Genomic DNA, 26124 nt, shown 5'->3' with positions numbered 1-26124 from the left:
CTGTCACTGAGCCCGGCTGCGTGTACTCACCCGTGCACAGCTTCCACACCCCATGTCCTGCGAACCAAGGAAACAGATGCCTTAGGTTTTGAAAAATGACACTGAGTTTGTCCATAAGGACTCTCCTGCCTGTGAAGCCTCTGGGCCTTGTGACAGCTGTTCTGCTGCAGAGAGGAGTTCAAAGGGTCTCGTTTATTCAAATGTCTACGGAGCGTCTCTTATGAGCCAGGGCTTTTTCTAGGCACTACGGGCTGGCTGATTTCTTTCTGACTTTAGCCTGGAACCAGCATGATTACCATCTGCCTTTCCATCTTCAAAATAGATAGGTGATTTCTGATGATGAACTAGGCTACCCTGAGAGCCATGTGCCAGCTGTTTCCAGCTGCCTTTGCCCCTCGGAGCTGCGCTGATCCAGCAGGTGAGCTCAGCACACCTCTGAAATACCTCACTGGGCTTGCGATCGCTTACCATATTGACTCCCTGCAGTAAGGCAGCACTGGAGACCAGCTCCTGCAGAGTCACTCTTACGTGTCCCGCAAGGAGAGGCCCGCACAGTGTAACTATGCTGAGTGGTGTCCTCTTGCTGCGTCTAATACCACACACATGTGACAAGGAGTCAATCAAAAAGCTCCCTGAGCGTGCCCTGGTGGTGTCATGCTGAGTTGAAGCAGACATTTCTGCCTCCGGAGAAGGTCCATCAGTGGATATCTGACTGTGAACTGTGACAAGTTCTACACAAGGAAACTAGGCTGATACAGACCTTTAAGAACAAGGTCCCAGCCACATCTGGATGGTCAGAAGCAGATGAAGACTGAGTAGGCAGGGACTCCCCTGGCGGTCCAGTGCTTAAGAATCCACCTTCCAACGCAGCGGACGGTGGTTCGATCCCTGGTCCAGGAACTAAGGGCCACACGCCAAGGAGCAACTAAGCCCTCAGAGCACAGCCACTCAGCCTGCGTGAGCGAGAGCCCCTGCTCCACGATGAGAGCGGCCTGTGCACCACGAGGGGAAGCCTGCAGGCCACAGTGGAGACCCGGCAGAGGCTGGCACCAGAGCAGCTCTGCTGCCAGCCAGATGCAGTGCTGGGCGCTCAAGCGTCCAAAGGTGAGCAGGGCATGAGTGCCGGCCCCTGAGGACTTGACTGCCTCGTGCGAGAGATGAACGCAGTCCAGCTCCTTCTTCTGCACAGGGGCTGATAACCGTGGTCCATGGCTACCCTCAGCCCAAGGCCCGTTACGCACAGTCCGCAAATGTAGCCAATGCTCATTCATTTAAGCACCATCTAAGGCTGTTTCCATGCTACGACGGCAGGGTCCATGGTCTTTGGCTGCAAAGCCTAAAGTATCTACCACCTGGCCCTTTATAGAAAAAATGTAGCCAATCTTGTTGACCAACGGTCCCCAACCTCTGACATCTGATGCCTGAGGATCTGAGGTGGAGCTGATATAATAATAATAGAAATAAAGCGTGCAATAAATGTAATGTGGTTGAATCAGCCCCAAACTGATCCCTGGTGCCAGAAAGGGTGGGGACCACTGCTGTGGACCATCGTGCTTATCTCTGCATCAGGAAATACACACATGTGCACATACTGTTTTATTTGTTTCCTGCATCGTTGTAAATGAATCAGATCGTTAGTATATTGGGCCACAGGAGATGACAGAACAATAAGCCTGCATCTCGTCTCTGCACCATCAAAGAACCACACGCTCCTCAGGATGATTCCCAACACCAGGGGAGCTTTCAGAGTCACCCCCACGTCACAGATCAGCAGCGCTTCTCTTCTGTTGAGTTTCTATTGCGTCAGTCGTGTCCGACTCTTTGCGACCCCAGGGACTGTAGGATGCCAGGCTTCTCTGTCCATGGGATTCTCCAGGCCAGAATACTGGAGTGGGTTGCCATTCCCTTCTCCAGGGGATCTTCCCGACCCACGGATCAAACCTGGGTCTCCTGCACTAAAGGCAGATTCTTTCCTAGCTGAGCCACCAAGGAAGCCCAAGTTTCTATTAGTAATGGTCAATAATCTGTTTTATCACATACCGGTTACATGGCAGGTAGTTAAAATTAGATTTCAAGAAATTCTCCATCCATATGGCAAATGTATGTATCTTAAATTTAAGAATCTATTTTTTCCTTTGTTTGACTTCTTTTAATTGGAGGGTAACTGCTTTACAATATTCTAAAGCAATTAGCAGCAGCATTTCTCTTCAGCGAGCATGGCCACCTTTTCCATTTCTCCACTAGAGGGTGACTAAACCCTGCTTATGCGAGATTCAGGCGCTCCCGTCCCTGTTCAGCGGGAAGAAATCAGAGTTTACCATCTGTCTAGAGGAGTTTCTCCACTTGCACATTCCATAGAGGTGGCAAGACACAGAGGAACAAACTCGGGCCAGGACTTACCCATTAGACTCAGACGTGGCCTGGAAGAGATCTGACAAGAAGCGTGGGCAGCAGCTGCAGTAAGGAGTAACCAACACAAAGACTTGGGAAGGCAAGTTTAATCTGTGCACCCCTACAAAGCTTTACTGAAGTGCGCTTAATACCTGCTGCTTTCGCCAACAAGAAACTGTGCCTCTTTGGGCCCCTGCTTCCTGATCCGGGAGGCGGGGAAGGTCGAGTTAGAAAAACTGTTTTCAAATGGGAGCAGGTCACCAGGACCTAGGAGATGCAGGTCTGAATGACCTGGTGTGGTGCGGGGGGCGGCGGAGGGGGGCACTTTGAACCACTTTCTTCTTGGTCATCTTCCCACCTTCACACATGCCAAGAAAGTGGGTGTCTCCCCCCGGCCCTCTTTGACACCCCCCCGCAAATACCACTATAGGGGACCTTCAGGGGCTGCAGAGCAGAACAAGGCTTGAGCCTAGGTGATGCCAGGGTGTGACTGCACCCTGCTTCTACTCAGAGCTTTAGTCTGGCGTGTACGGCCAATTAAATCACTGAGGGGGCCTTCTCTGCTGGCCCAGTGGTTAAGAATCCACTGTGCAATGCAGGGGACACGGGTTCGAGCCCCAGTCAGGGAACTAAGATCCCACATGCTGCAGAGCAGCTACTAAGCTCGTGTGCTACCACTAGAGAGCCCATGCTCTGGAACAAAAGATTCCGGGTGACACAATGAAGACCCTGCCTGCCACAACGAAGACTCGACACCGTCAAATAAGCAAGCAAATATTTAAAAATGTCAATCACTGAGGGAATCCACAGAAGCCCAATAGTGCCAGCAGGCAATGGAATGGGAATCTGCACACTGGGCTCGTTTAAAAATATATCTGTGTTTAATGGGAGGTAGCCTGCCTGAATGGGAGCGGGGTTTGGGGGAGAACGGATACATGTATATGGTATGGCTGAGTCCGTTCACTGTTTACCTGAAACCACCACAACATTGTTAACTGGCTATACCCCAAAACAAAATGGGCTTCCTTGATGGCTCAGCGGTAAAGAATCTGCCAGCAATGCAGGAGACCCAGGTTCGATCCCTGGGTCAGGAAGATCCCCTGGAGGAGGGCATGGCAACCCACTCCAGTACTCTTGCCTGGAGAATCCCATGGACAGAGGAGCCCAGCAGGCTACAGTCCAGGGGGTCACATGACTGAAGTGACTAAGCAGCCGCAGCAATGTAAAATGCTTCTGGGGTTAAAGAAAATGTAAAAACATACATCTACAAATGCTTGGATGCACTTCTTGGATACAGTGAAAGTGAAAGTGAAGTCGCTCAGTCATGTCCGACTCTTTGCGACCCGTGGACTGTAGCCCACCAGGCTCCTCCGTCCATGGGATTCTCCAGGCAAGAATACTGGAGTGGGTTGTCATTTCCTTCTCCAATGATTCTGATGAACCGTGTGTGGCAGAAATGACGCTGCGTGATTTGGGAGACTAAGTCGTGGAAAGGATCATGTTGTGAGCACACTGGAGTGGCCTTGGGGGGAGAACCAGAGAGAGAGGAACAAGGTCTCCAGGGCAGCCTGCACCAACCTGCCTGCCAGGTGAGCGACTGCCTTGGAAGTGGATTTCCAGGCTCAGTCAAGCCTTAACTGACTGCAACCCATGAAGATACCAGACTGACCCTCAGGTAAACACCTGAGCCAGAACTGCCCAGCTAAGCGGATCCTGAATTCCGGGTCCACAGACACTGCAAGTGGTAACACGTGTTTACTGCTGTTTGAAGCTGTGACGCTTGGGGGGAATCTGTTACACAGTAAGAGCTTCCCAGGGACGCTACGGGTAAAGAACCTGCCTGCCAAAGCTGGAGACGTAAGAGATGTGGGTTTGATCCCTAGAGGATCCCCTGGAGGAGAGAATAGCAGCCCACTCCAGTATTCTTGCCTGAAGAATCCCATGGACAGAGGAGCCTGGTGGGCTACAGTCCACAGGGTTTCAAAGAGTCGGACATGACAAGAGCAATTTAGCATGCACGTAACAGATGACTCGCACGCCAAGTGCATCCAACGTGGGCTGTATCCAAGAAGCAGAGTGGGAGGTAGGGAGAACCAAAGACCTAGGTACATCACTAACTTTCTGACCCCTCTAGGCCTCAGTCTGTGCCTCCATAAGATGGGTACAGCACTATCAAGGTTGCTGCAAGGTCTGGAGGTGTTTTGTGATCTCCAAAGATCTAGGTAAAGAGCAGTCATTAGTCTCATATATTTCTCCTCCAGAGGATGCTTAGCAGAGTTGGCATCTTGGCAGTTAAGGGTCCAAGACTATTTAGCCAGTGGAAGAAAATGGGGTCTAATCTTGTAGTTAAAACCACGGGGCTCAGGGGTCAAGGACATGCTAGAGGAGGTGCTGGCACATTTTTTTCTGGGAAAGGCTACAGAGTAAACATTTTGGGCTTTCTGGGCCACAAGATCTCCATCACGACGACTCAATTCCGCCCCTGGGGCATGAAAGGGGCCATAGACACACGCAGGAGGATGGGAGTAACTGCGTTTCACAAAAACTACAAAAGCAGGCGGCAGGGCCTTCCCTGCAGGTCCAGGGGTTAGGAATCCACCTTTCACAGGAATAGGGATGCAGACACAGAGAACACACTTGTGGACACAGCTGGGGAAGGAGAGGGTGGGACGATGGACAGCGCAGCACTGAAACCCACACACCACCACGTGTGAAACAGCTGGCTGGTAGGAAGCGGCCGCAGGACACAGGGAGCAGGGCTCTGCGCTCTGCGAGGACCTAGAGGGGTGGGGTGGGGAGTGCTGGGAAGGGGGCTCAAGAGGGAGGGGGGAAACGTATACTTAGAGCTAATTCACCTTGTTGTACAGCAGGAACTAATGCAACATTGAAAAGCGATTATCCTCCAATTAAAAAAATAAAGGGACTCAGGTTCAACCTTTGGTCGGGGAACTAGGATCTCACATGCTGCTGGGCAACTAAGCCAGCGCGTCCCAACCAGGGAATCCGAATGCTCTAGAGCCCACGCTCCGCGGCATGGGAAGCCCGTGCACACCACAGCAGAGATCGAGCGCAGCCGACGAAACGGAGGGCAGGTGGGCCATCATCTGCCAGCCTCTGCCCCTGAGCCTTGCAGAGGCAGAGGGCGTGGTCCCCACTGCAATGCAGCCACATAGGCGGCCCCTCCGCCGGCCCGCACCACCCTGAGCTTGTTAGAAATGCACTCTCGGGGCCACCCTCGAGTTCTCACAAGTCTCCAGCAGCTTGGCTTTGAGAAGGCCCTTCCTCCTCCCTTCCCTCTGACTCCCTCAGGAGCCCCATGCACCAGGGACTTACAAGGGATCTTGGGTGACACTGACTCGATCAAAGATCTCCTCACAAGGGACACACACCAGCTCCAATATTCTCCAGGAATCCGTGAATAACACTTCATTCATGGTCCTGGGTAACCAATAAGCAAAGGAGCAGCCAGTCCTGGTCAGAGAGCTTAGAGTCTTCCAGAAAATAGAACTGAGTGGTAGCCACACTCTCAGGGTAAGGAGACTGGATTCAGCGACACCCCAAAGCCACCTACATCCCCACCGCTGAGGGAGCCCTCTGAGGTTGGATGCCCGCCTGGATCCCAGCCTTGCTGGCTTCTTTCAGCAAAATTCCTTGCTGATTTCCTTCTGTTTGGGTGAAGTGCGGGCAAAGGGGGGAGGGAAAAGGGATACCTTTTAAGGAACAGCAAAGAGATGACAGGCTTATAGGGGACGTCCCTGATGGCTCAGTAGCTAAGGATCCGCCTGCCAATGCAAAGACATGGGTTCAATCCCTGGTCTGGGAAGATTCCCACATGCCTCGGAGCAACTAAGCCCAGGCACCGCAACTCCTGAGTCCGCACTCCGCAGCAAGAGGAGCCACAGCAATGAGAAGCCCCGCCAGTGCAGCTAGAGAGCAGCCTCCACTCGCCGCGACTAGAGCAGAGGCTGTGCAGCAGTGAAGACTCAGGGCCGCCAAAAAGGAGGAGGCGGAGGAAAAGAGAGGCTTACAGGGAGGAAGCAGTAGGAAGGGAGAGGAAAAAGGCATTGTGGGGTGCAGGGGGGTGAGAGTCAGCACAAAGCAGCCCCTCCGTCTTCTCCGTGGAGGGAAGCTCCAACCCCCATGACCACGGCCGTCCTGCCTCTCAGTGGCATTGCTGTCTGTCCACGGCACTGCCACTCCCAGCACTGATCTCATTCAGACACACGCAGCCACACGCTGCAGAGGATCACGCTCCCTGGGCAAGGGCAGGTTGAAAACCGCGGTCTACAAAGCCGGGTCTGGGGATTCTTTCCTCCCAGGACCGCCCACAGGGGCACAGCTCCACCTGAGGTCAAAAAAAACCATCTCACATGAACTAGTCTGCCTGTAGGCAGCCACCACTGCATCAGGGCCCCCTGCGGGCACGTGCCCCCCCCAACCCCGTGAGTCTGTGTCCATGATGTGGGGCAGGGATTCCCACCTCTGTCCTCCCTGAGGCACCAGAAAGGGAGATCAGACAGAGCGGTTCACACGCTGTCAACAGTACAACGCCAGGAGCCACACGGCCGCTCTTTAATGTCAATCTTAAAAGGCCTGAAATAAAAGCCAAGCACGGAGGTATGAACTGCTTCCCCCTGCCAAGGATGCCAGGCGCTCGCCCCACAGCAGCGGGTGTGAAAGTTACTCTCATGTCAAGGAAGCCGGACCACTGCATTCCAGGTCGGGGAGCTCTGCAGCTGTCTGTCCGGGCTGCTGGTCTCTGCAGTCTGTCCTTCCCTCGGTCCACATGCTTTGTGGGTGTCTCACTGCCTCTGAGAGTAGAAAATAAGGCTGTGCATCTTTGGCTGAGAGCTCGGATCCCTCGAGTGGCAGATCCCTTTCCTTCTAGGAAGCTGCAAAGGCCATTCTTGATTCCGTGGTTTATGATTATCAGGCCTTTTTGTTTCAAACCGAAGGAAACTGGGGTGAGTTATACACCATAATTCCCGGAGAAGGAAACGGCAACCCACTCCAATACTCCTGCCAGGAGAATCCCATGAACAGAGGAGCCTGGCGGGCTCCGTCCGTGGGGTCGCAGAGTCGGACGCAACACAGCGAGCATACATGCACACATCCATGATCATGGCCAGTCCAGGAAGCACCTGGGGACAGGCGACCTGCATCACATGCCCCTGGCACCAGCTAGACCAGGCTCAGAGGGGCCGAAGGCCACGGTCAGTGAGGCCACAGCTGCGGAAATGGAGAAAGACAACCATCTGGCCCCTGGAAACAATCAAGGATGTCAGACTCTGGCTGAAGGTGAGTCCGACCCCCAGCTTTTCATGTGCACCTCATCAGAGTCCCTCCACCTGCCAGCTAGCGCACCTGACCCCCAGATACCCGCTCAGTCTACACCTGTCAGGAGATGGGCACAAACACGCTGCGGGCAGGAAGACTGGCACCAACAGGAAGGCACCATGCCGTTCCCGCTCTCCCAGAGAGCGAGCTGGGGGGGCCAGTGCCAGGGTGCAGCCCCGCACCAGCTGGACAGACCCGTGAGTATCCCTGGAGATCAGCTCCGGCCCTTCCCTTCCTTCCTTTTCAGACAGAAAAGCCCTGGAGTCCTTGTCCCAGGTCGTCAGAGGGTAAGAAAGTGGTGTGTTCTTTTTGGGGGGAGGTGAAGAGGGTTGAGAGGCAAGTGGGATCTTGGTTCCCCAACCAGGAATCGAACCCACGCCCCCCGCAGTGGAAGTCACCTGGCAAGTCCCCGGCAGAGGCGTGTTCTTACTCAGGGAGCAGACAGGCACTGAAGGAGAGACTAGCACCTAAATGTTAATTCTATTTTCCATTTTTGATGAAGGTTTATACACTTTTTTCCATAGCAGCTGTAGTATTTCACATTCCTACCAGGGCACGTGGCTTCCCTCATAGCTCAGTCGGTAAAGAATCTGCCTGCAATGCAGGAGACCTGGGTTCAGTCCCTGGGTCAGGAAGATCCCCTGGAGAAGGAAATGGCTACCCACTCCAATATTCTTGCCTGGAGAATCCCATGGACAGAGGAGCCTGTTGGGTTATAGTCCATGGGGTTGCAAAGAATCGGACACGACTTGGTGACTAAACTGCCACCAGCAGGGCACAAGGGTTCCGATTTCTCCACATTCTTGGCGACACTTGTCATTGTGTCTTTTTGATAGCTGCTACCCCCTTGGGTGTGAGGTGACATCTCTTTTGATTTTGATTCCATTTCCTTAATGATCAGTGATGTTGAGCAGCTTTCCATGAGCTTGTTGTTGGCCATCTGTGTATCTTTTTTGGAGAAATGTCTAGCCAAGTTTTCTGCCCATTTAAAAACTGACTCTCTTGTTGAGTTGTAGGAGCTCTTTATATATTCTGGACTCTAATTCTGTATCAGATACTTGACTTGCAGATATGTTCTCTCATTCTGTCAGCTGCCTTTTCACGCTGCAGATGGCTTCCTTTGTTGTGCAGAAATTTTTAAATTTGATATAGCCCTATTTTCCCTACTTTGGCTTCTGGTTTGGGTGTTATATCCAAGAAATCACTGGTGAATACACAGTCATGAAGATTTCCCCCTATGTTTTCTTTTAGGAGTTCTATAATTCAGGTCTTATCTTGAGGTCTGTAATTCATTTTGAGTTCCTTTTTGTATAAGATGTAAGGTAAGGTATCCAACTTCATTGGATGTATCCAGCTTCATCCTTTTGCCTGTGGATATCCACATTTCCCAATATCGTTAGTTGAAAAGACTGTCCTTCCCCGTTGCCTCACCTTGGCACTTGTGTTGAAGATCATGTGACCACAGATTATGTGCTAAGTCGCTTCAGTCGTGCCTGACTCTTTGCGACCCTGAGGACTGTAGCCTGCCAGGCTCCTCTGTCCATGGGATTCTCCAGGCAAGAGTACTGAAGTGGGTTGCCATGCCCTCCTCCAAGGGATCTTCCAGAACCAGGGACGGAACCCACGTCTCTTAAGTCTTCTGCACTGGCAGGTGGGTTCTTCACCACTAGTGCCTCCTGGGACCACAGACAGGAGGGTTTATTGCTGGGCTCTCTGTTCTGACCCACTGGGCTGCATGCTGTTGGGAAAGGCAGTCTTGTCCGTGCAATCTCCTGACCCTCACTCAGCTGTATAAGAATGAGCCTCGGGCCTGGAACACTGCATTACCCAAGAGATAAAGAACCCAGAGAGCCTGAGCAGGGCTTATCACCTTGTGCGGGAATAACTTTTCCTGTTTGAAGCTCAATGAATGTTCCTTTGTTCTGCGTTAGCATGTACACAACAGCCCTCAGGCACTCCCCCAGCTTTCGGTATTTCAGACTACACAGGGGAAGGGTTGAGGTCTTTCTACTGTGGCTTAAGAGGGGTGCTCACAGGCCAACTGCCCCGTGTTGGCTAATGAGGGGAACCAGCGGATGAGGAGTTACTGATGCCTACTATTGAAACTGATGTCTGTTCACCATACAGGTAAAGCCTTGCCCTGTGCTCTCCTTGCTAACTCTAATACCAAGATACAACGGCAGAAGAGTCTGGAGTCCTTCCTGAGACTGGTAATCCGTAAGCGACATTCCACTCCCTTGGGACTGTTAAATAGTGACAGTACTCAGCTTGACATCTGTCCTTATGCCAGTACCATACTGTTTTGATGACTGCAGGAAGTTTTGAAATCAGGAAGTGTAAGGACGTTAGCTTTGCTTTTCTTTCTCAAGATGTTTTAGATGTTTGGGATCTTTTGAAATTCTATACAAATTTTAGAAAATTTTCCTGCTTTTGAAAAACAAATTCCTTTGGGGTTTTGATAGGATTATATCAAACTTGTAGACTGCTCTGTGCAGTATGAACATTTTAACAATATAAAGCCTTCCAATCACAAACACAGATGTCTTTCCACTTATTTGTATCCTCTTTAATTTCTTTCAGCCGTGTTTTGTAATTTTCACGATACAAATCTTTTGCTACCTTGATTAAGTTTATTCCAATGTATCTTATTCTTTTTGATGCTGTTGTAAGTGGGATTATTTAATTTCCTTTTTGGACTGTTCCACGTTAGCTTATTAAAGTAGAATGAATTTTTGTGTGTAGATTTTGTATCCTGAAAGTTTGTTTAGTTCATTAATTTGTTCTAACGGTGGCTTTGTGTGTGTGTGTGTGTGTGGAATGTTGAGGGTTTTCTACATATAAGATGATGTCATCTATGAAGAAAGATAACTTTATTCCTTCATTTCCTATCTGGATGACTTTCATTTCTTTTTCTTGACTAGTTTGCTTAGGACTTTAAGTACTCTGTTGAATGGAAGTAGGGAGAGTGGACACCCTTGCCTTATCTCAGAGGGAAAGCTTGCAGTTTGTCACCACTGAGTACAATGCTAACTATGGGTTTTCATATACAGTCTTAAGTGGAGTTTGTTCCAAGTTTGCTGAGCATTTTCATCGCGAAAGGGTGACGAATTTTGTCAGATGTTTTTTCTTCATCAATTGAAATGATTGTTGGGGTCCTTTAATGGACCGGGACCTCGTGGTTTGGCAGAAACGATAAGAAAGTGAAAGAGAGAAAGAGGCTGATACTCCCTGGTTTATGCAAAAAACCAATAAAGTCCTTGACATAGGACTTGTGTCTCTCACGAAGGCACCGGGTGCCCTCTCAAGGCGGGGTGAAGGCACAGGGTGCCTTCTTGAGAGAATCTTAGAAGGCCGGGCAGGAGAGTGAGCGAGACAGGTCTCTGCGCTCCAGGGAATCAGCTGAAGAGAGAGACAGAAAGAAAGAAAGCCACAGGGACCCAAGCTCTGATGGAGCAAAGGTGCTTTAATGATTTTTCCATGAGTATATATAGGCTGTAGTACAAGAAGTTTCTTTCGTCAGTGATAAAGATGAGAAAGCCACACATACAGTAACCGTTACCAAGGGAACAAGGGATGCTGATGGCCACAAGGTCAGGAGACAATCCATGTCTCAAGAAAGGGGATCGAGGCTAAGCAGCTTTGTCGTAAAGAGAATGTTTACTAATGGAGACTGAAGCCTGTCTCACACAATGACCCCAGCTCCTGGGAGCAGCGTGCTGTTCCGCTTAAGAAGAAACAAAGGACTTGTGAGACACAGCACGTAGGAATCCTCCTGTTGGACACCCCCTGACAAATGATCATGCAGCCCTTGTCTTTCATTGTGTTAATGTGGTACGTTATATACACTAATTAACTTTCATATGGTGAACCATCCTTGCATTCAGTAATAAATTCCATCTGGTCATGATATATACTATCTTTAACATGTTGTTGAACTCTGTTTGTTGAGTATTTTGTGGAGGATTTTGGCATCTGTGTTCAACAGGGGCATTGATCTGCAATTTCCTTATAGTATCCTTGTCTCCTTTTGGGATCAGGGTAATGCTTGCCTCCACAGAATACAGCCGGACATGTTCTCTCCTCTTTGATTTCTGGGAAGACACAGCTCTTGACACACAGTTCTATGTCAAGGACTTTATTTGAGAAGGACTGGTATTAAGCCTCCTTTAAATGTTTGTTAAAATTCTCCAATGACGCCATCTTGTCCAGGGTTCTTTTTTGGTGGGAGGTTTTTGATGACTGATTTAGTCTCTTTCTAAGTTATAGGTCTGCTCAAATTTTCAGTTTCCTTATGACTCAGTTGTAAAAGACAGTATGTTCCTAGAAGTTTGTTTCTTCTGGACTGCAAAATTTGTTTCTTTTGGACTGCAAAATTTGTTTCTTCTGGACTGTAAAATGTGTTTCTTCTGGACTGCAAAATTTGTTGATGTATAATTGTTTGCAGTAATCTCTTGAGAGCATTTTTACTTCTGTGGCATCAGTTGTAATGCATCCTCTTTCATTTCTGATTTCGTCTCAGTCTTTTTTTCTCTTTTCTTACTATCGCTAAGCATCTGTCAATTTTGTTGATCTTTCAAAAAAAAAAAAAAGTGCTGCTTTCCTAATGGTGAGGGTCACATACCTCTTTAACACAGATATAAGTATATAACCTGAGCTTTAATACTCACTGATTAAAGGTTTACCTATTACTGCAACAGAAAAGAATTCACATGGAAAAGGGGGCCATTCACCATGTTACTGAAGATTGACCAGGCAGTTTCTCTTATCCGTGTATTTCATACTTCAGTATTTCTGACCTGTCATCTAAAAATTGAAATATCTCCTACATTAAGGACTACTGGAGGCTGTGGAACAGCGTATATAATTTGATAGTTTGGGATGGACCCTTCCAGCTGCCCTCCAAAACTTCCCTGTGTGCCAAATCTGATATTCTGCAACTAAGAAAAATACAATGGGATTATTTTGGCAGCTTTATTTCAGAGTTTCAAATTCAAACCACTCAATTTTTTTTCCTGAAAGATTATCAAGTTGCTGTAAATCAAAATTTATAAGCCTTAAAGAAGTGCCATTCACAAGATGCCTAAAATCCTGTTTGGCAGCAGAATTACCTTTTAATTTAGTTTCCATGTAAACTTGAGTTTTCCTGGATTGCACCTATTTATAGCACATCTGTGTAAAACTCCGCTTTTTCCCTCCTTCCAACAGCTGAATGAAAGCCACTAAGGACACCAGGACAAGCAAAGAGACAGGCTTGCACGAGGCCAGAGAGTGTGTGCAAGGAAAAAGACACAGCTCTTTCCCTTGCAGAATGTTCAGTGTGGCCAGGGAGATGAAACAAACAGAAAACCCCGGAGCAGAGCCCAAGGTGAGGGCCAAGGAAGTGCAGTCACGACAAGAAATGCTGGGCGATTCATTCAGGAGGAGCAATAAATGACTCTGGGTGCCCAGAGATGACGTTCAGCCTCAGGAAGGCCAGGATGGGAGCAGCTGCCCTCCAGGCAGGGGCAAGGCTGGGACTTGGCACCCACCTGCTTTAAGGATGTTGGAAAAGGCCAGAGGGTTGGCAGTGAGACACATGGGGTGGCTGGGGCCACTGCGGAGCTCAAACCAGCAGGTTAAGGAGTTCAGAGTTTACTCACCAGGCAGGCGTCATAGGACCAGAGGCACTTTTGGAAACAGGTATTTCTGGCGTCAGTGTTTCAGAGTAGGCACATTCTCAACATTTCCTTTGGCAACAGCTGCATGGGGACAGCCAGTCATGTCATTGAGCGTGGGCGAGCTATCGGGAGGATCTGTTTCAATGTTACGTCACTGAGACAGCCAGCGGGTGGGAGGAGTGCAGCGGGGGCCCTGCCGGGCTGGCCTCCAACGCCACCTGGCTGCCTCTGCTGCTGCTTGGGAACAGACCTGCAGCCCTAAGAGCAGGTTCTAAGCCAGCCGTCCTGAGCCGGGTTCTTTCGTGGGCACCACTAAGCATTTGCATCCTAGGTGATGCCGTTGTCTACCACTGCTCCTGGGAGGGTGATCCCCTCCCCCCCACTCGGCAGGTTCAGATGCTCCACCTGGCATTTTACAGTCAACCACTGGCCCCTGGAGGCTTCCTTTGATAAGCAGGAATACTGTACAGACATCTAATCATGGGCAGAACCTGGCCGTCTGCCAAAGTATGAAAGTCGCTCAGTCGTGTCCGACTCTTTGCGACCCCATGGACTACACAGTCCATGGAATTCTCCAGGCCAGAATATTGGAGTGGGTAGCCGGTCCTTTCTCCAGGGGATCTTCCCAACTCAGGGACTGAACCCAGGTCTCCCACGTTGCAGGCGGATTCTTTACCAGCTAAGCTATCAGGAAGCCACAGCATCATTTTAAGCCAAAGATTCAGGGGTAAGTTAGGGGAAAGGTATTATCACAGATAAATAACTAAGTATCTTCAACAGACTGAATGTCTGTCTCCCCCACCAAGTTCTTATGCTGACATCTAACCCCCAATATGGTGCTACCTGGAGGTGGGGCCTTTGGCAGATGATTCAATCATGAGCATGGAGTCCTCATGAATGGGGTTTGGATCCTTATGAGAGAGTCACCAGGAAGCTCCCTCTCCCCTTCAGCTATGCACGAACACAGTGAGAAGCCAGCGATCTATCAAGTAGTAAACAGGCTCTCACCAGACACCTCCTCTGCCAGCACCTTGGCCTTGGAGCTCCCATCTTCAGAACTGTGAGAGAGAAATTTCTGCGGCTGCAACCTCCCTGGTGGTCTAGTGGTTAAAAATTCACTTGTAAAGCAGAGGGCGGAGGTTTGATCCCTGGTCCGGGAAGATTTCATGTGCTCTGGAGCCCACGTGTGGCAACTACTTAGCCCGAGCTCCAGAACTAGGGAGTCCCTGTGCCACAACTGGAAAAATAAAAAAGATCACACATGCTGCAGCAAAGATCCCGCCTACCATAACCAAGACCCAGCACAGCCAAATACATACACAAAACAGTCAAAAATTCTTCTGTGGTTTATAAGCCCCCTAGCCTATATTATTTTGTTACAGTAGCTGAGCAGATTAAGACAGTACCTTTTCACTGAGAACCAGAGTCAGAAATACTGCAGAGGGGAAGGCTCCCAGGAATTTTAAATATAAAAATCACTCCTGTCAAAAAAAAAAAAAAAAAAAAACCAGAAACAAACCCACCTGGGTAGCTTCAGGCCTCACCCTCAGATCCTCGAGTTTGCTCTCAGAAGTTGGGGAAATTTTTGGTTGAAAAACTTGATAGGCCCAGGTTCATAGAAACAACACTGGTTAATTTGGACAGGTACTGTCATATCTTCCTTCCACTGAATGTTGAAAGACAAGTCCCCTCCCCTCCCCTCCCCCGGGAGAAACCTGTTATCTAAGAAACTGACTATCTTCTTTCCCTAAAGAAGAGGCAACCATGGAGGCGTTTTTGAAGGCAGTCAGTAAGTAACAATGCATCTCTATTTCTGGAACTTTTCCTTGTAGCTGAGTTACACCAGGAACCCCTAGGTCTATTTCACTATTTAAATAGACAGGTGATGCTCCCCCGGGGATGGTCACAAACCAGTGCTCCTGCGGGGAGAGAGCAAATTAGCCGAGATGGTGTGTTCAGACCCTCTCACCCCATGCAGCGTAAAGAAGGACTATTAACACTGAGATCCTGTATGGCGCTGTGCACGCGCATCGTTAGGTACTGGCTTGGTCATGGACTACTCTGTGTGGTACGCCCGTGTGAGCTTCACCATGAAAACCCTGGCTGCCCTGGGGCTACACTGGAGCGATGCAACGGTCTCGTCCTATGAGGCCACGCTGTGGCTACATTACTGCTGCATTACGGTTATACAGTGACTGCTGCTGGAGCTGCGTCAGCCAGGAGGGAGGCTGTGTTAAGGCCACCGTGCCGGCCAGGAGAGAATAAACATGTTCAGTTACTACGGCTCCTTCTCGCCTCTTGCCTTGCCCTTGCCTACCCTGGGTTCAGCAAACAGTGCGGACAGTGTAAACAGCGAGACCACTGGCGTCACGGACAGGATCAGCGATACAGCTCCCATGAAAACTGCAGTGAGATGCTGCTGCCAGTCGAGCTGACTGTGAACAGCTCCCCAAGCTCCTGCCTGGGCATGGTGATGTGAGAGACCCCAACCTCCTTTTCCCTTAGACGAGCTTAACAGTGATAACTCCCTACATGAGGAAAAGAGGTCCAACCTTCACTCTTGCAGAGAGGCCTAGTAAAGCTCCACGTAAGAAGAGGACAAACAGGTCAATAAACCTGAGATGATTACGCTAAATCGGCAGCCTGCCCACTGGAGGCAGAACATTTCAGCAAATAGGCGTTTATAATCTTTATAGCAAGTTCGTGTTCTCTCTTCGGAAAGGACAGGCCCAGAGAGCATTTTTCACAGGGGATAACTCGAGGGCACGTGTGGATGGAAGCACGTTTCTGAACTCAGGAGATACAGCTTGAGAAATGTGTCCACGTTATAATCAAACAGCTCTGAGCCCAGGCCCCAGACACCACACTTGACTATTCCTAAGTAGATGACCCAATAGGTGGTGTTGCGAACCACCAGTAAAATGAGAAGACTGATCACTGTGAACAGATGGAAAAAGAAGGTCGGTCCTGATGGAGAATAAAGCTCAGCCAAATCAGCTGTAGAAACAGGGGCTGGTGTACAAGCCCAGGTTCACCAGAAATGCCCCAAATTCACCTGGCGTGTTTCAAAGCCATTCACCGCTGCGTGCGAGTGTGCTTAGTCGCTCAGTTGTGTCTGACTCTTTGTGACCTCATGGACTGTAGCCAGCCAGGCTCCTCTGTCCATCAGAATTTCCAGGCAAGATTTGCCATTCCCTTCTCCAGGGTATCTTTCCCACTTGGGGAACAAACCCAGGTCTCCTGCATTGCAGGTGGATTCTTTACCACCTGAGCCACCAGGGAAGCCTGCTGCTGCTGCTGCTGCTGCTAAGTCACTTCATCGTGTCCGACTCTGTGCAACCCCATAACGGCAGCTCACCAGGCTCCCCCTTCCCTGGGATTCTCTAGGCAAGAATACTGGAGTGGGTTGCCATTTCCTTCTCCAATGCATAAAGTGAAAAGTCAAAGTGAAATCGCTCAGTTGTGTCCAACTCTTAGCGACCTCAAGGACTTCAGCCTACCAGGCTCCTCCATCCATGGGATTTTCCAGGCAAGAGTACTGGAGTGGGGTGCCATTGCCTTCTCCAAACCCACTGCTGTGTTCATCCAAACACACCAGCAACTAAAAGAACCAATCGGCCTTGGGCGGGGCCTGCATCATTTTATAGGAGAAAATAAAAAGAAACAGCCAGCAGTCCCAGAGTTCGTATTATGGTCTAAGGGATTTCTAAGTATCACCAGGACTCAATTTCCAAGTACCATGGAACAGGCCTCTTCCAAGGACTCCGATGGGAAGGGAATTCCATCACTGAGCACTGAAGTCAGCAAAGTTTTTCTGTGAAGGGCCAGACAGTAAATATCTCAGGTTTTTGCAGGACAGACAGTTGCAGTAACTCGGCTCTGTGGCTGAGACCTGGGAGCAGCCTATATCTAAACAAAGGGGCGTGGCCGTTTGAACAAACATTCCTGAAAACTGGCACCAGGACAGACTTGGGCCCCCTGACTGTGGTTTGCCTCCTCCCGATCTAGCAAATTACAACCACCATCTCCCTGCTCTTCAAAAGTAGTTCGGGATACTAAGGTCGGGCTCCCCCACCTGGGAGCTCTTCACCAGGATGCTCCCCTGAAGATGTCAGGGCAGGACGTCTCTCTTCCTCTGCTTCCCAGGAAGGAGGTCTATGGAGTCAGTCCACACGTACACACTCGAGCACACATACACGCACACAGGCACACTTTCACCAGCTCTGTGTTTCTCCGTCTCTCCCCAAGTGCTGTGCTACGTCGCTTCAGTCGTGTCCGACTCTTTGTGACCTCATGGACTGAAGCCCACCAGGCTCCTCTGTCCATGGGATTCTCCAGGCAAGAATACTGGAGTGGGTTGCCATGCCTCCCTCCGGGGGATCTTCCCAACCCAGGGATCGAATCCATGTCTCCTGCATTGCCAGTGGATTCTTTGCGGCTGAGGCACTGGAGATGCACCCCCTTCTCCCCACACAATTTTCTATTTTCAGCAGATTGTCAAGTGAACAAGCTGGCGCATGACCCGAGTCTCACTGAGGTCCCCGATGCCATTTAAATAGCACCATGTTTCCCAGGGCAGCATGCTGATACAGCTTTTTCACCAGAAGAAAAATACACCTTTGACCTGGGTGTTGTTTAATTTTTTTTATTTTTTGGTCACAAAACCACTTGGCTTGTGGGATCTTGGTTCCCCAACCAGGGATGGAACCTGGGTCCTCCGAAGTGGAAACTTGGGAGTCTTAACCACTGGATTGCCAAGGAATTCCCTTGGGTTCTTTTCTCTCTCTCTCTTTTTTTTAATATTTACTTATTTATTTGGCTGTGCCAGGCCTTGTGCCATGTGGGATCTTAGTTCCCAGACCAAGGATTGAACCTGAGCCCCCTGCATTGGGACTCTTAGCCACTGGGTCACCAGCGAAGTCCTCCAGGTGTTGTTTTTAAACTCTTTCTCCTTCGTGGGTCATATAAATAAAAGGGGCAGTCATACCAGCACTGATTTCTGAAGACCAAAACAATTGCCAAAACAGGAAAACTCCAGAAAAGGAAAGTCACCGACTGTCACCCAACAAGTACAAGGATACTTTAGAAACAAGTTTTGGGGTGGGGGTACAGAGAGGAAAAAAGAAGTCATTAGCTGCTAAAGGAACCACTGTCCAACCCTGAATGAAGGGTGGGAAGTAAAATAAGACCATGAGGTCAAGTAAAGTCACTTGTTTCCCAGTGATCTGGAAGGGAAAGAAACAAGATTTGCATGGAGTTTCAGAGAGGAAAGGAAGCCACATCTCCTTCCTTCCTCGTCTCACCTAACACGCCCCAACCCCGGGGCTGCACCACACCCCCAGTCCAGACAAACACCAAAACAGACGCCAGGTACATTTCGAGGCACTGTAAGTAAATCCAATGCCTTTAAAATATAACTGTATTGATTTATTTTTGGCTGTGCTGGGTCTTTGCTGCTGCACAGGCGCTTCTCCGACTGTGGGGAGCGGGGGCTGCTCTCAAGCTGCAGGGGTGGGCTTCTCGCTGCGGCAGCTTCTCCTGCTGTGGAGCGCAGGCTCCAGGGCACGCGGGCTTCAGTGGCTGAGGTCCTGGGCTCCAGAGCACAGGCTCAACAGCTGTGGCTCACAGGCCCAGCTGGTCCTCAGCATGTGGGATCTTCCCAGATGCAGGATCCAACCCGTGTTTCCTGCATTGGCAGGTGGATTCTTTACCACTGAGCCTCCAGGGAAGGGCCAATGGTATTTAATAAAAACTTTACTGAGATTTATTTTTTAACATCTATTTATTTGGTCATACTGGGTCTTAGTTGCAGCATACTGGATCTTCAGCTGTCCCAAATAAGAGCTCTTAGCTGCAACATGTAGGATCTAGTTTCCTGACCAGGAATCAAATCTAGACCCCTTGCGTTGGGAGTACAGAATCTTAGCCACTGGACCACCAGGAAAGTCCCCATTGAGATGTAATTTACCAACTATAAAACCTCCCCATTAAAGTGTACAACGCAATGCATTTCAGTGTATTCACAGACCTGTACAACTGCCACCATCGTTCCGGGACATTTTCATCACCCTAAAGAAACTCCTTCCCCACCAGCAGTCTCTCCCCTTTTCCTGCCACCATCACGCCTTTGGCCCTGAGCCGCCAGTGATCTGCTGTCTCCACAGATCTGGGCATTTCACACAAACAGAACTGTGTCATGCGCAGCCCTTGCGCCCGGCTTCCGCGCCGCAGCGCCCATCGGCAGCATGTGCTACTGTTTCAACGGCTGAGTAACCTTCCGTTGTGCGCCTCACCGCATGTCACCCGTCCACTTATCAGCTGGTGGACACTTGGGTTGTTTCTGCTTTTTAGCTTTTACTATCCAAGTGTTTGTGTGGGCGTACAGTTTCGTTTCTCTGAACTCTTAATTCCATTTCAGATGCACGAGGGAACCTGACTAAGGACTGGAGGCAGCGGCACTGAGGTCAGTTCAGGTCTTCGACAACAGACTCACAGATCTCCAGTGAGAAGCAGAAGCTGCTCGTGGAGCTCGCTCTCTCAGACAGCTGCTCAGCACAGGACGCCTGCAGGAGGAAGTCCACGGGGCCTCGACTTTCAAGCTCACTCTGCACATTACTGATTGCAACTCCCAAAGCCTTTTATGTCACACGTCCTGATGTGAGCTGACAAACCCCTATTTCCCATTGTGGGTTGTTTTTCTCAAGGGTGGTTTTGACAGCTCTGCCATGCCTGCCTTCTCAGCAGAGCTGGTCTACACAAATATCTGAATATTTTGTTGCCTGTCACCCTTCTTAGCTCATCAGAGTGAGTGTTACATGGAAGAGGGGAGCCACCAATGCAGGCAACAGCATCGTTAACTACGTGTTCACAGGACCAAAGTGAGCACCGTCCAGCTGAGAAGAGAAAACTTCACATGTAGGAAATGCTGGAAGTAGCTCTCTGGGGAGCACCTAAAAAGCAAGGTGCCGTGATGAACGAAGTGGTGAAACCTCTTAAAGCACAGACTGAGAATTAACATTTCGAGAAAAGAACCCCATGGTCAAATTTAAAGTGGGACAGTGTTGCGACTGGAGAAGGGGTTGGGGAGTTGACTTGATTATTTTTTATTATAAAATATAACTATTGTCAGAAATATTAGAAGATAATTCCTACCTTTTAGAGCTACTTACTAAAATATTTACAGGTGAAATGACATTTCCTTCTAAGTCCTCCTGGAGGCAGAATGGGTAGGAATACAGAAGCAGCATAAATTAATAAAGTCTGAAGCTGGGTGGTAGGTAGATGGGAGTATATTATACTCAGTTTGAAATTTCTCATAATAAAATTAAAATAAAGGCATACATTCCGGAGACCTAAACCTAGAGAGAAATTCCCAGGGTCTCAGCACCGTTATGCTGACCGTCTGCTGTCACCTTTATGGAAAGAGGAAAGTTGGGGTGGAAATTCCTTCTAATTAAAAAAAAAATGCTTTTTAATATTTACTTATTTATTTGGCTGCCCTGGGTCTTGGTTATGGCATGTGAGATCTAGTTCCCAACCCAGGATTGAATCCAGGCCCCCTGCACTGGGAGCTGAGTCTTAGCCACTGAACCACCAGGGAATTCCCACCTCCTGCTTATTCTACTTTGTCAAACAGGTAACACACTGCTACAGCTGGAAATGGAGAAGCACGGAGGCAGACAGCGAGGCGCCTCGGGGTCACCAGGTCCCTCTTGGGTTTCTCTTGCCACGGCAATTCCCTCCTACCCTCCTTCCACCCAGGGGCAAACGCTGCTATTAGTTTCTCCTGCGTCGTTCCCAAATTGTACTTCACTCTCCCCCTCCGCCTCCCCTTGCTGTCCTGACAGCACGCTTTAGGGATCTCTTCCAAGAACTTAGAAAGCATCCTATGTGTGCACGTGTGCTAGGTCGCTTCAGTCGTTTCCGACTGTGCAGCGCTGTGGACTGTAGCCTGCCAGGCTCCTCTGTCCATGGGATTCTCCAGGCAAGCATACTGAAGTAGGTTGTCACGCCCTTCTCCAGGGGCTTTTCCCAACTCAAGGATCGAACCCATGTCTCCTAAGTCTCCTGCACTGGCAGGCAGGCTCTTTACCACTGGTGCCACCTAGGAAGCCCAGGAAGCGTCCGTAGTTAGTTAATTAGTTCGTTAGTTCAGTCGCTCAGTCGTGTCTGACTCTTTGCGACCCCATGGACCGCAGCACACCAGGCCTCCCTGTCCATCACCAACTCCCGGAGCTTATTCAAACTCATGTCCATTGAGTTGGTGATGCCATCCAACCATCTCATCCTCTTTCATCCCCTTCTCCTCCTGCCTTCAATCTTTTCCAATGAGCCAATTCTTCACATCAGGTGGCCAAAGGATTGGAGTTTCAGCTTCAGCATCAGTCCTTCCAATGAACACTCAGTTCATTGCATCTCCTTTAGGATGGACTGGTTGGATCTCCTTGCAGTCCAAGGGACTCTCAAGAGTCTTCTCCAACACCACAGTTCAAAAGCATCAATTCTTTGGTGCTCAGCCTTCTTCACAGTCCAACTCTCACATCCATACATGACCACAGGAAAAACCATAGCCTTGACTAGATGGACCTTAGTCGGCAAAGTAATGTCTCTGCTTTTGAATATACTATCTAGGCTGGTCATAACTTTCCTTCCAAGGAGTAAGCATCTTTTAATTTCATGGCTGCAGTCACCATCTGCAGTGATTTTGGAGCCCCAAAAGATAAAGTCTGACACTGTTTCTACTGTTTCCCCATCTATTTCTCATGAAGTGATGGGACCAGATGCCATGATCTTCATTTTCTGAATGTTGAGCTTTAAGCCAACTTTTTCACTTTCCTCTTTCACTTTCATCAAGAGGCTTTTTAGCTCCTCTTCACTTTCTGCCATAAGGGTGGTATCATCTGCATATCTGAGGTTATTGATATTCCTCCCGGCAATCTTGATTCCAGCTTGTGCTTCTTCCAGTCCAGCGTTTCTCATGATGTACTCTGCATATAAGTTAAATAAGCAGGGTGACAATATACAGCCTTGGCGTATTCCTTTTCCTGTTTGGAACCAGTCTGTTGTTCCATGTCCAGTTCTAACTGTTGATACCTGACCTGCGTATAGGTTTCTCAAGAGGCAGGTCAGGTGGTCTGGTATTCCCATCTCTTGAAGAATTTTCCACTGTTTGTTGTGATCCACGCAGTCAAAGGCTTTGGCATAGTCAATAAAGCAGAAATAGATGTTTTTCTGGAACTCTCTTGCTTTTTCGATGACCGGGCGGAAGGCCTCCTGTTTCTCATTAAACCGCTACATAGTGTTCCCGAGTACAGAGTCTCTGCTGGCTGCTTCCGGTCTCCCGCTCTGCCAACAGCACTGCAAGGAATCACCTTGTACAAATACCATTTTATACGCAACCAGGCTCGCTGTAGGGAAAATTCATACAGCAGTGTAACTCCTAAGTCAGAGTACCTGGGTCTGTCCTAAAAAGAACAGCTGTTCAACTGCCCTTCATAAAGGTTAGACTTCTGCTCACTTTTATTTACTTTTCCACTGGCAATATGCGAATTTCAAAATAAAATCTGGACAACGTTAGGAGTATCTCTTGCCTCCTACCCTTTAACACTAAGTCTTTCCTCCAACATGAACACTTACTTTCCTGCTAAATGTCATGTTAAGTGCGATGGACCAGGTCAGATGTGACGAGTTGACTTTAGAGAAGTAATCACGGTTGACTACACTTACGGTTTAATCTATGTTTTAAGTCTTCCATAAAAAATAAGCTAACATTCACTGGGCAGCCCCTAAGCGCTAGGCGGTGCTTCAAGGCCTTTCCCTGTATCCACACGCTTAGCCCTTGCACGATTCTCAGGTCAATTCTACCACCAGTCTCAGTTCAGATGAGGAGGGAAGCCCGCACCGAGTGACCGTCCCGGGATGCATGGCTGCACAGTCCCAGAGCGATGTCAGGCGTCCCCTGCTTCTCCCCCCACTGCCCTGAGAGTCGGAAAAGCTTACCAGTTCAGATCCCAGGCCACTTCCCAGTATCCAGGCCTCTAACAGTAACATGCAAGTCTGTGGTTCCGTTTTCAAACACGGTCTTGTCCTGCATTTTTAGGAATAAATTATACACAAAAGCATTTTCTTATCAGAGCAAAATATCCACCATATTGGCAAACAGACAGATTGTGAACAGATTGGGTTCACAACCAGTCAGATTTCAGCTGAGGGTGGAGTTCTGAAATATTAATAAATGGAAGATGTTTCACATAAAAAAAGGAGAGGGACTTCCCTGATAGTCCCGTGGTTCAGACTCTGCCTTTCAATGCAGGGGGTGCAGGTTCAACCCCTAGTTGGGAAGCTAAGATCCCACATGCCTCACGGCTGAAAAACCAAAATATGAAATGGAGCAATAGTGTAACTAATTCAATGAAGACCTTAAAAATGGTCCACATCAAAAAAGAATTTTTTTTAAACCCATAGCAGTCCATATATTCTATGATGCAGAAAAAAAAAAAGAACTGAACTTAGCACTGAGGAGGTCTCTCACCACGTAAGCGACTGGTTTCTAAAAACTGAACTGAAAAGTTCAGCTTTCAACTGAAGTCATTCAGTTCTCCTTCACACCTCAACCCACTCAAATATATTTTGAGTCTCAATGAAAGTTGCTGCTATCCAAGAAAACCACTCCCAAATTCACAAAGCAGGCGCTTTTTTATTCAGCTTCCGTTTCATGAGCTTCAAGCTCACAAATGACTAGATGCCTCTGTAAGGCCCTAAACGTTTGGCCACAAACTCTTACAAAAAAGTTCACATTTTTGTTCTGCCTTTGGTCAACTGGATTCTAAGTTGCTCTGAGAAGCTGTCCTTCTCTCAGGGCTCAAGACCACCCTTGAAAACACTAGGCATCTGGAAGGGTCTCAGTCATCTCCGGGGGTATTTTGAAAAAGACAATGGCCTCAATCTCATCCAGTCGGCTCCACCAGGAGACGGATCCCAGCAAGTCATAAAGGTGGAATGAAAAGAGTTACTGAGTACAGTTTTAGATTTCAGTGAATTTCCTTTTGGATCTTCCCAGAGGATGTCTAGTTATTTCAAGGAGTGTCAAGAGCTTCTCAAAAGAGAGCTAATGTAAGACTTCCGAGTGGTTAAATGGTGTCCAGCGGTTAAGACAGCATGCTTCCAATGCAGGGGCTGTGGGTTCAATCTCTGGTCAGGGAACTAAGATCCTGCATGCTATGTAGCCAAAAAAATAAAAGAAAGGTAATAAACATTAAAAAAGAAAAAAAAGAGCTAATTCATTTTTAAAAAGGGGAGGTGGGAGAGAGGCAATTGGTTTTCTTAAAAGGAATAACATAGGCTGTCAACCCCAGATAATGTAGGAATTAGGGTCTAACACCACAAGCCACCAGAAAATATGCCAGCTCCCTAAGTCACATTTTTCAAAGTACGTTCTGAGACAGTCCAACAAACAGGGTTCACAGTCCAGTTAGTCTGGGAAAGGCTGGACTTAGAAATGTAGCCCATTACGGCCTCAGAAGGCCTCCCAGGAATAATATCAACACCGTCTAGCCTGGCCTTTTCCAGACTGACTCCGCACAGCCCCTCTTTCACTTCCAGGGTAACACTGCAGGGATCCCAGCGTGGGATCTGCTCGTCTCTTTCTTCCCACTCTTCATCCAGCCTGTGTCTGGTCAGTACCCACATCTCTTCCTCCTTTAACTGTAAAGTTTTGAAAACAGCAATGGCAGCTTAGCTCCGTGTGTTTCCCCATTTACTTCACCCACCAAATGGATGCCCAAAGGCCCATCGAGGCGCTGCAGAGTCGGCGAGTAGGAAAACAGAAACGGACGGATGTGACGGGGAGTTCCCCCACTTACTCAAGCATCAAGCTCACCAGAACTCACAACTCAACATCTCTGCAAGAGGCTGTCAAGGTCTCCATCGGTGATGCCTCAACTGGACCCACAGGCCCATTCTAGAAAACTCTGCCTCCTTACCAATAATGGAAAGAAAGAAAAAAGATACACTAAGAAAAAAATCTCCACAGGGGCCTCGCTGGCTGTCCAGTGGCTAAGACGCAGCCCTCCCAATGCAGGGGGCCCAGCTGGAACTAGATCCCGCAGGCCACAACGAAGGCCCGGCACAGCCAAATAAATAAATACTTTTTTTAAAAATAAAGAATTCCTGTCTTACTCTTCTTACTCATACTCCCTGAGCGGAACCCTGCCTTCAAGTCAAGGTATTTCCTAAATGGTTAGTCCAGAGGCACAGAGGCACTGTTCAAAGCCTGTGCCCAGAGCTGATAATAAAGGATGAGCAGATAATCCCGGCCGTGAGATTCTCAGGTTCCCATGAGGAAACCCCCCCACACAATGCTCTCTTGCGCTGCAGGAAAATGCCCCTAGAACAAAGCAGTCAAGGGCTTGTAAGTCCAACCTAGTTTGACTGAACTCGTGTCTTCCCTGGCACCCCTTGTGGTCAGGGCGAAGCTCCCTATTGAGATGTCCTTTACTGAATGGGACATCTCTAAAGCACCTCCAGAGGATCAGATGGACTCGTCATTAGAGCAAAAGGGCGCTGGCCGGTAAATTCAAGCTCCTGCCTTGCAGCGCAGGCAGAATTCCTCCAACCCCCATGATGGAATTCTGATGGGATCTTCCAACAACCTTCCCTCAAAGAGGCACCCATGTGACTTTTTTCCTTTTTGGCCACACCTTGCAGCATGCAGGATCTTTGTTCCCTGACCGGGGATCAA

General features: G+C 48.9%; 1 protein-coding gene and 1 long non-coding RNA gene across 3 annotated transcripts in view; one reads left to right on the top strand and one right to left on the bottom strand.

The window, feature by feature from the left end:
- The window catches only part of CMTM8 (CKLF like MARVEL transmembrane domain containing 8), a 94599-nt gene that overhangs the window by 13834 nt on the left and 54641 nt on the right, over window positions 1-26124 (bottom strand). The gene's annotated exons all lie outside the window — the stretch shown is intronic.
- On the top strand, window positions 9683-24656 carry LOC121817201 (uncharacterized). Its single transcript, XR_006056985.2, has 2 exons — window positions 9683-9855; window positions 19804-24656. It is a non-coding gene; the product is annotated as an uncharacterized LOC121817201 (long non-coding RNA).

This window comes from Ovis aries, chromosome 19, assembly GCF_016772045.2.
Source record: "Ovis aries strain OAR_USU_Benz2616 breed Rambouillet chromosome 19, ARS-UI_Ramb_v3.0, whole genome shotgun sequence".
NCBI lineage: Eukaryota > Metazoa > Chordata > Mammalia > Artiodactyla > Bovidae > Ovis > Ovis aries.
This window is presented reverse-complemented; position numbering and strand designations above follow the sequence as displayed.